General features: G+C 39.3%; 1 long non-coding RNA gene across 3 annotated transcripts; it reads left to right on the top strand.

Annotated features, from left to right (window-relative positions):
- The first annotated feature begins 6,500 nt into the window (after nucleotides 1–6,500).
- Nucleotides 6,501–8,234, top strand: LOC118750392. 3 transcript variants are annotated; one of them, XR_004994388.1, is made up of 4 exons: nucleotides 6,501–6,544; nucleotides 7,256–7,492; nucleotides 7,568–7,816; nucleotides 7,882–8,234. It is a non-coding gene; the product is annotated as an uncharacterized LOC118750392 (long non-coding RNA). The 3 variants fall into 3 exon arrangements; XR_004994387.1 differs by having other exon boundaries at nucleotides 7,879–8,234; XR_004994389.1 differs by having other exon boundaries at nucleotides 7,256–7,511.
- Nucleotides 8,235–10,599: the final 2,365 nt, after the last annotated feature.

Below are 10,599 nucleotides of genomic sequence, written 5' to 3'. Positions count from 1 at the left end.
AAACAATAACTGATTTTTAGCAATGGCCCGCTAAAAGCAAAAACAAAATACAAGTAATTGTTGAATCGATACCATCTTATATAAATTCGCCTTGGAATTATGTAGGTATGTGGAAGTCTGTCGGTTTGTTATTTCTACGTAAAAATGACATTCTATGCAGTGCAGTGCAAAGTATGCATAACTGAGCTATAACGCAAAGGCGTCAGAAAACGCTCTTGTTTAGGTATGTCGGCAGATCGCCAAATTTATATTTCACATCGCCCACTTCTTATATTTAAAAATAAATGATACACCTTAGATACCAGAAGCAACAAAATACATCTAAATGCATGGTGGAATTATGCCATCACCTAAATGTTTTTTTAATGGTCTTTCCGTACGCTGGGAATCCCCCAGATTATCTTCGTAAATGGTAGGCACCGCACCACGTTTTAAACGACGAAGTTTTGCAAAACCCAAGGCATTTACAAAACAATATCAAATGCAATTAATATGAAAATACACAATATGTTACCCATTTAGAACTGTGTATTATTTTCAATGTCTTCACTAGTAAAGTGCTTCATGCACACATAGCTCTATTTGGTGTTTAATGCATCTCCTCGCCGGCAGAACTGCTTCCACTTTTTCGCCAAATTTGCGTCCGTAGGAAACGAAAAAAAAAAAACTTATATCGCACGCTTTCCTTTTGTTTTCACTATTACACTTTGCCACGGCACACTTCATTTTGCTATGTAATGTCTCAATAATTGTTTAAAACCACGCAGAAATATTAACGTACAAATATTAAAATTGTTATTTGGTTTTTTCGTATACTCACAATCAACAATTGCACCAAGATGACGTCACGCACACAGCTGATTCTGTCAAAATCACAAAGAGCGGATTAGCGGTACCGCGATTGGCGCAATCTCTATTTCTCTCAATCGTGATACACACCTATTATTACACCATGATAGAGCTGTAAAAGTAACGAAAATTTGGATACCCGTATGTATTCGTTACTAATCCAATCAACACCCGTATCTTTCGTATCGTTACTTTACTCGTTACTTTTGATACAACCACTTGTACCTCACAAGAATCATTGCAACAAATCTTGCAGCGTAAGGAAATGTTCACGACGACGCACCCACCAGGATTATGGGCTGCTGCTGCAGCTCGCCAGACATAACAATAGTCAGCGCTGGTCTGATAAACAGCATATCATGGCGACCTATGCTGACTTTGGCATCAGACCATCTGCCCAGTCATCTCGATCGATAAACGAACTGACTTTGCTTCCGCGGAGCACCGAACATATATCAACTTCTCCAAAGCTGATTTGAAAGGCTTCGCGGAATTTACTGAAAACACCTTCGCTGCTCTGCCCACACCAACCGACGTCCACCTTGATGAACGTTAGTTCCGCAGGGCTGTCACTGCTGCAGCCCGCTTCGTACCGGCAGGATGCATCACTGACCCACGTCCAAATTTCCCTGCCGAAGCGGCTGTCCGATGAGCGTGACAGCCTTCGTCAGGCCGATCCCGGTGATCCCCGTATCAGGGATCTCAACGCGGAGATTCGGCAACTAGTGAACGTACTTAAGCGGAAGAACATCTGAAGACCTGTAACTTCACCTCTGGTGTGAGTAAGCTTTGGTCAACCGTGAGGCCACTGTCCAATCCGACGAAGCACGACGACAGACTTGAAATTTCTTTCGGCGACCATGCCTCGTCAGACCCGGAGCGATGCGCGAGCTACTTTAGCCGGTAGCGCATACTGCATCCTCCGGTGGACAAAACCAAGCGTCGAGTGACCAGAAGGCTGCACAAACTGCCAGCAAATTGTGCCCCCCTTGCTCTCACTTGCCGTGAAGTTCAGGTGGTCATCGGGAAGGCGAAAGCCTCCAAAGCCATGGGTCCCGACGGAATATGCATGCTGATGCTGAAAAATTTGAGTCCTGCGGGAGTAGCGTACCTAACGGAGGTCCTCAATTTGTCTACGGCCACTCTCATCGTCCCAGACATCTGGAAGGTGGGGAGAGTGGTCCCACTGCTCAAACCGGGGAAACCTGCCAACAAAGGAGATTCGTATCGACCGATAACGCTCCTTTCCCCGGTAGCGAAGACACTTGAGGCCCTGCTGCTCCCGTATTTCACGAACCACCTGACCCCAGCGAAGCACCAGCATGGTTTCCGTAAAGTTCACAGTACAACAACAACACTTAACGCCATAAACACTCAGATAACTCGTGGCCTTAACCGTAACCGTCCCTGTGAGAGTAAAGTTCGAAAGTAAACGGGTATCTCTCCGATCTTTCTCGCTTCTTCACTGCAAAGTGTCTAGCCCTCTCCCCTACGAAATCCTCTGCGACCTTGTTCGCCACCTGGACGAAGGAGGTCAGGCTACCGCTGGGAATTCACGTCGATGATACACCAATTCCGACGGTGAATAACCCCAAAATAGTCGGAGTAACATTCGACAGCCCCCTCTCCTTCTCTGCGCACGCAACCGCTATTGTCAACAAAGTACAGAGCCGCAACAAAGCCCTCAGGTCGCTAGCCGGCAGTACCTGGAACAAAGACAAAGAAACGTTGCTGGCAACATACAAGGCAATAGGGCAGCCGGTTTTAAACTACGCAGCACCAGTGTGGTCACCGGGGATTAGTAGGACGCAGTGGATAAAGCTACAGACAGCACTGAACACCGCACTCAGGACAGCGACCGGATGCCTCCTGATGTCACCCGAACACCACCTCCATGACGAGGCGAAAATGCTCCCAATTGGGGAGCATAACATAATGCTCTGCAAGCAGTTTCTGGTTGGGAGCCACAGATGTGGCCACCCAAACAGACAGCTGCTTGCAGAGGAGCCCTCGCCTAGACACGTCGGGAGGCATCTACATGAACTGACGGACGAAGTCTAGAGGTTCATTAAGCAGCCTCTGGACCCGTCAAAATACCGACAGGCCCTGAACGGCATTCACAGGGAATCAGTCTCGAGTTATGTAGACTCTAGACCTGTGAATGCCGTTCTAGGCACACAAACACCGGACATTGACGCGACGGAGCTCCATCTGCCTCGGGATACAAGAACAACAATAGCCCAACTTCGCTCTGGCTACTGCAGCAGGCTGAACTCTTACCTGAGTAGGCTAAATGCGGATGTGCCGAATGAATGTCCGGCATGCGGAGAGACCCCTCACGACTCGAAACATCTCTTCGCATGCCCGGAAAACCCCACAACCCTAACGGCGCTGCCCCTGCGGACCGCCCCCATAGAGGCTGCACGCTTCTTCGGGCTGCCGTTAATGGAACTCGACGACAACGACTGAGATACCAACCGATCTGGGCGGGGTTGTTGTAGCCGCTACAACAGCAACAACAACAACAGCAGCAACAACATCAGCAGTGGCAGCTAGCAGTCCTGCCCAGTTTAGCCCAAATTCCAAATGCCAAAAAAGGCAGTCACTGACAACGCCGTATTGTGTTTGCTACGGCAGTGACTGCCAATATTAGCAGGAACAGCTGATTTTAAAGACTGTCACTGCCACTGCCACTGCGCTATTGTATTTTGGGCTTTACTGTGGTATGAAAGGGAGCAACAACCGTACCATGGCAGAAGTAAACAAACACTTCTCTTATAATTTTAAAGAGATAATTGCTATTTATTTTTCAATATTAAGATATCCATCTTGTAGCCAGAGGCACTAAAACCTGCTCATCTCATCATCTGGAGCAGCTCCGGGCAATGGACCATTGAATGTGTTGACTGAACTTATGACCTAAATAACCAACGCACTCGCCAAGCAAATGCGTGTCCTGAATTTATACGGTAGCAATTCATAGCAAATGGTATTGTAGTAGAACAGTGTCCAAACATTGTATTGGTACGTTTTGGAAGTCAGCCCTTGTTTTCGGAATAAAGACTTAAACAAATTCGGGAATTCAGAGTTTTTCTTTGTAAACTCACATTTTTTCATACAAAATACGATGTAAGTTTCCAGTTTATAGAAACACAAGCGTTAATTATGTACTTAACTATTGATATTATTCTTAATTAAGCATTGATATACTTAACCTACATTTTGTCCTTAAATAACACAATTATATATATCTAATCCCCGAAAATACCTTTTACTAATCGTGAGGCGAAATTCCCAACAGTAGTGTTGCCGTACGCGCTAAACGAAAACGCTGCACATAACCCAAAAGTACTCCTGCGGGACCAATTGGTGAAAAACTGCGAAAAGGTTTATTAATGTATATACTGTGGTTGTATTGATTCACGTTGATGGTGCATATACGGAACATGCGAGTAACGAGATTATTATGTGAGTAACGATTCGGTACTTCGAGACAGGAGTTTGCTACAGCTCTACACCATGATACATATATACAAGTTGTGTTCCAGCAGCAGTACGAACAGCAGGTTTTGCAGGATTTTACAGCATTTACAGGAACAGCGAAAACACAATAATAAACCTTATATAAGGTGTCGTGCGGGAACAGATCCAGTAAAATCCCTTAAATTCGTGCTGTTCGTACTGCTGCTGGAACGCAACTACATTTTCTCTACAGCCCACGACAGCCCATTTATAAAGCACACCATAATCGTCTCATAAAATGAAAGGCATTATTCAGTACATCAATATAGAAATTTAATATGTAATCCTGATTAAATATATTTTATCGAGTTAATTTAGCCATGCTTACAAGAAGCCTTTTTCGTAAGAGTCAAAATCTCTGAAGTGTAAAATTTTTTTTTGACGGCCGACCTTGCTTTGGAATTAAGTTTTCTGTTTTACTATCCCGCGATTGGTAAATCCGATGGTGCTCAACGGTTACGTCATATTTTTTCAAAATTTGTATTTATAGTGCATTTTTTTTTTAATCATCAATTTTTTAGATCTAGAGCTTGTTCGAGTTGCAACCGCAGTTTTGTGCGAATTATTAAAGTAGCACGTTTGGTGTGAATTTCTAGCAACTTTTTATCAATTCGAAAGTTGCCGCCTTTATTACGTGCCTCGAACAGACCCCTAGTTTGCATCATAGTGAATGGTTTGAATTACATTTATTTTCTGGCGATTGGTAATGCCCGATTTTTATTTTTAATATTGCGATCATTGTGTACAAATACAATTCAGATATCTTAGCAATAGACGTCATCCTGGGCCACAGCTGAGATCATCTGTTTTTTAGAGTTGCTTATTTTGGTCTAAACTGCTCTTTTTTGACCTGAGTTGCATTAAATAGTCTCTTAAAACTTGGTAGTATTAGTTATTCAAACGGTAACATATATGCCCAAACACTTGAAAAATATGTAATGATTGCTTTTTAAAAATGCTATTTACAAAATTTCATTTTGATTGCGACATTAGAAATATTCAGATTATAAAAGTTTTTTACATATGTTTTAAGATTTTAAAGCTTTTAAAAAGTACGGTAGAATGCAACAATGTGCTTGAATTTTTGTGCATCTTCGTCAGCTTATTCGTTTGCAGACTAGAAAAATTGCGAACAGCTATCAAAATATTTGTGGTGTTCACAGTTCGTTCCAAATTGTGTCTGAAAATGTAGACGTCTACATTTTGAGACATCTTTAGCATCAAACTGTGAGCACCCCTTTCTAGCAGTCGTCGCAAAATCGTCTCAAAACTTTGCTGGTGTTGCCAGACATTTATTCCTTGCATGCATTTTTTATATGTCGCCTTTCGATTTTGTTTCTGAAAAATTGTAATTATTTAACTTAATTACCAATTCGTAATATTTGTTATTTCTTTTCCTTGATTTGTTTCTTTTATCAGAAATTGCGCTCAAATTAAATGCAAATACAGAAAACGTGCCCAATAAATAAAATAAAATGTGATTAGTATTGCCATAATGCAGCCCTGCTGCGAGGTTGCAAAATGTAGACGCGTAAAAAACATACCTTTGAGTGTGACAAAATGTAGACGGCGTCGTTTTCCAATTTTGTATGGGAAACAACAACACCACAGATTTTACGGTTAGAAAACGTCTTAAAATGTAGACGTCTACATTTTGAGACACTGGGTGAATTCCAAAACGTCAAAATACAAAGCATCAGTGTCTTTTATTTCTAAACAGCACTTGAAGAAAAGGTCTAATTTGCGCAACCTAGTTGAAAATTAGCATCTAACCTTGGTTGCGCACATTTGGAATTACAATCTGCTGAGGTTTAGAAATAAAAGACACTGATGCTCTGTATTTTGACGTTTTGGAAAGCAGCTACTATTTGGAACGAACTGTGAACACCCCAACTGATTCAAAATACACATCTTTCACTGGACACACAAATGGGTGCGCGCAGCAAAATTCAGCCCTAATGGTAAGTTAATTTCATCGTGCGGCGATGACAAGTTAAGAATTTCCGATACATTTTCAGGCGAATGTGTGCGAACGTTCACCCTGGGAAGAGGTATGGGACGATAGCTGGCATGGCATCCAGACGGTAATCTGTATCTCGTTTCTGTAACAATTCTCTACCAAGGCGAATTGAGATATGAATTCGCCGCCCTGTTCTCTACTGCTAATTAGTAGGTGCAAGGCGAATTTATATAAGGTGGTGTTAAGCTGAAATTAGTCAAGAACGCAGAACGTATTCTTAAACGCAGTCTGTATACGCAGAATTTTGTCGATTACTGGAGCCCTCAGTGTTGCTTACTACAGTGTTGCCACTCATCAATGCCTTTTCATAAACTTACCTTTTCATCTACAATTTTTCGTGCTATAAGATCGTAGCTAAATATAAACTACTTAGTTTTCAACAAAAAACCTTATTCAATAATAAATTTCAAATATTTTAAACGTATTTTGAATAGGAAATTATACCTTTTTTACCATTTGCGAAACTGACGAAGTGGCAACCATCTATAGAAGGAAGAAATCAGCTGACACGGAAAAATCTAAATTCCGCAGATTTCTGCGCTACAGGCTACAACTACAGAAAAATTCTGCGGTGTTGAGTTTTCATTTACATGGCGCTCTGGTAAGACAGATCGTATCAGCTGACTCGGGTTTACGTACCGGTAGGTTTACGTTCTTGACTAATTTCAGCTTTACTAGCTCAGCTGATTTTGTGTATGTGTTTCGCCGCACGGCTTCTGATATCAAATTGAAAAATTTTGTTTGAACTTCTACACACACTCTTTCAGATTTTGACAGTTTATACCGCCAAAGCAAAAACAAAATACATGTAAATTTTTGTTTTTGTACTCCTGCTATCACCTTATATTAATTCGCCTTGAGTAGGTGAGAGTGACGTATTTTCTCTACCAGTAGAGAAATAATCGGTAGAGAAAAGTTACAGAAACGGGCTACTGGTGGCTTTAGTATTAAGTTGTAACCGCGTTAAGATATTTGACAGCTGAAGGCGAGCTAATACAGTGCATTCGTCGCCGGAGAATGATGTTGCATTTCACCCAAGTGGAAATTTCTTGGTGACTGGCGGCGATGACGATACAATAAGATTGCTTGATTTATTAGAAGGTCGACAAATTTATACACGGTAGTAGTGCACTTTATCGGACCCATATAATATAAATTTTTTCCTGTATTCAACAGTTGCTCGTTTGGAAATCTAATTTGCATACATTTGATGCCAATAGCTCTCGCAACAAACATGCCAGTTCTCAAAGAGTCCAAATTGATTTTAGTCATGCAACACCTCCACATAACTCCGCCATAGACACACCGGTTGCTGGAGTACCAAAAAGCTGTGATGACAGTATTTTAATTGATCCACGACAATCGGTGGCATATGGAATGCGTGATGGAAATTTTCTGGTGCTTCATAGCCAATATACTACAAGAGTGAGACGCTACAAGTGAAACGCTGTGATAGTAATTTTTCTTAAATTTCCTTCTTTTATTAGCAGTTACATTAAGAAGCTCATAGAGGACAGAGCTGTTGCTGAGGAAGGTGTCGAGTTACTGTCTCTGTATCTAAAACTGAATAACTCAAATCAAATTGGATTGCATTTGCATAATATACCTAATATCGGAATCTGTTTTGATCGTAAAAAATACAACTTGCAATCATTTAGATTATAGTTTTGAAAGAAATTGATTGCAATCGTAAATTGCGTAAAAATTGTTAATAGCAATCTGCCTTAAATTTATGTTCCCCATATAACAGGTATAAAATACGTTAAATCCGCACTATCTGCATTAACAAAAAATATACATTGGAATATTTAAAATAAAACGATTCATATTTATTTTCTAATAAGAATTATTTCTTAATTGAAAGTATTTTATACTAATATAATGTAGTGGTTAATGTTTAAAAATGAATTCGCAAAATGTCCGCAGCTCAGGTTGATTTGAAGAAATCCGTTTATAAATTTTTCGAATTACATCTACTTGAATATAGGATAGGCAGGGTTGCATACAAATGGTAGTTCCGTAAATATTTAAAATATATTAGTTCATTCAATATTTACATCTGGGCCAATAAATAATGGCCCCTATTATGAGTTACATTCGATCTTCGACTGTGGTCGATAGTGCTGATCGAACGAATTTTCATTTGGTATTATGGCGCTCATTCGATGAAGAATAGCGCTATTGTGAACTTCGGTCGTTTATGTTGTTCACAATAGTATATTTTTCACCGCTGAGAAGCTTTGTTTACAAATCGAGCAAACTAAATAGTGTGCTTATACATATTTATGTAAATTTGTGCAAATTAAAATGAAATAAAAAAGAAAGCAAGTTTATAAAAACGTGGCAAAAATTAGTACAACGAAGTTCTGGTGTTCAACGATTCGTCAGAGGATGAGAGTTTAGTGAGCTGACCAGGAGTAGTAAATGTTCAAGAGAGTTTAAGTGTAGTCATTACAATATATTTTGACATAAAATATATTTAAGACATTTGTCTACAGATTTACTAAAAACTTCCGACTGTCTAAAGAGGTGTTTGTGAGCCAAATCTATTTAAAATATTTTAAAACTATCCACAGCTCTATGATTTGTTCTCAGAGATCGTGCCAACTGAGTATTGGGATTTTCTTTCACAAGTAAAAGCAGCCTTTCGAGCTTGTGTTTTGTATTCACGACGTTAAAACTGCGTGAAATTGATAAAAAATTGTTTAAAATTAGTGTCCACCCGCCAAAAAGGAAGAAAACAAATGCAAAATCATACATTTTTCACAATTTTCTAACACTTCGCTACCCCATCGAAAGCAAAATTCTGTTCGACAGAAAATTCGATACTCAAAGAAAATTTCGACACGGTTGCATAGCTCATAATACGAATTTCACTCTCGATCTTCGATAACCAGCGAAGATCGAAAATCGAATACAACTCATAATAAGGGCCAATAACAAATATAGCCGAAAAACAAAGTTTCGATTTACAGGTCTATTCTGCACGTTACCGAAGATTTTGTAACCGGAAAATTTTATTACCAAAAAATGTTACCAGTTCTTGTCACCACGATTCTAGGAACGTTGGTAATGCAGTTAAAATATTCAGCAATTCAGCTATTCTGAATTGTGCAAATTCTGGCATTGCATATTTCACGGGGTAATACTTTGTTACCAGCTTATGAGATGGTAACAAAATTTACCGGTTACAAGAATACACAGAATGCGAAAAGGGTTTAAAAATTGACAGACACTTTAATTACCGGTTACAAACTTTTTATTACCAGCGCAGAATAGACCTGGAAAACGAGTTTTTGTAACCCCCCATAAAATTACAATTAATTTTAAATACGAAAATAACTAAATTTTTCATGGAGGTATTTTTTTTAATATACCTTGTTTATACCTACACAAGAACCGTATTAACATATTTAGATTTAGAGCATAATCAACACAATATATGCACATAAATATGTATTATTTCACAGATCTCAGGGTCAGCTTAGAAATACGTCACCAAAATTATATAAAATTTAAGTCGGAATTATTTTTATTTATAACGTAAAAGCGCTATCTGACCCAATCTGATAAGTATATTTCCCCTAAAGTTAACCGATTTTATTTAATTTGTCTCTCGTGAATATATATATTTTATTTAAAATTTTCAGATATGTACATATATTGTAAATTTTTGCTTTAATTTTCTATCCTTTTCATATTTAATTAAATACCTTAAGATTAAAACTTAAACGAAACAGCACAGCAACCCTTTTCTGTTCATCTTGAGAACACAAAACCCTCTTTTTTTAAAATTCGGCGCTGCACAAAATCCTGGCTTTTATATTTTCCAACAAAATACCACTTCGCAACCCTGGATTTGCACGTAGCATTTCATTCGGGTCATAGTTTTGCAACTTCGGGCCATTCGGTGTTGTATGCCATATTGGCTGCCATATTGTTCACACTGTCATCGCCATATTGAACACCCTGTCAACTATCTGTCAACCCTAAGATATCTCACTTGTATTCCTCCACAATGATTGCGATAATTTGTTCTTATTCGAAAGAAGTTAATATGTTACTATAGCTTCGAAAATAATTCGAACTTCGAAAAATGGTCAAAGTTTAACTTTTTATTTATCGTTCGCATAGTGTGCCAGGCAAAGCGCATTTAACAAGGTGGTGTTACCCGTGTACATATAAGCATCGTACAGTTTCCTAAGTAA

This window comes from Rhagoletis pomonella, unplaced genomic scaffold, assembly GCF_013731165.1.
Source record: "Rhagoletis pomonella isolate Grant_MI unplaced genomic scaffold, Rhpom_1.0 Rhpom_scaffold_00221, whole genome shotgun sequence".
Classification (NCBI taxonomy): domain Eukaryota; kingdom Metazoa; phylum Arthropoda; class Insecta; order Diptera; family Tephritidae; genus Rhagoletis; species Rhagoletis pomonella.
Note: the sequence above shows the minus strand (reverse complement) of the source record. Positions and strands in the feature narration are given on the sequence as shown.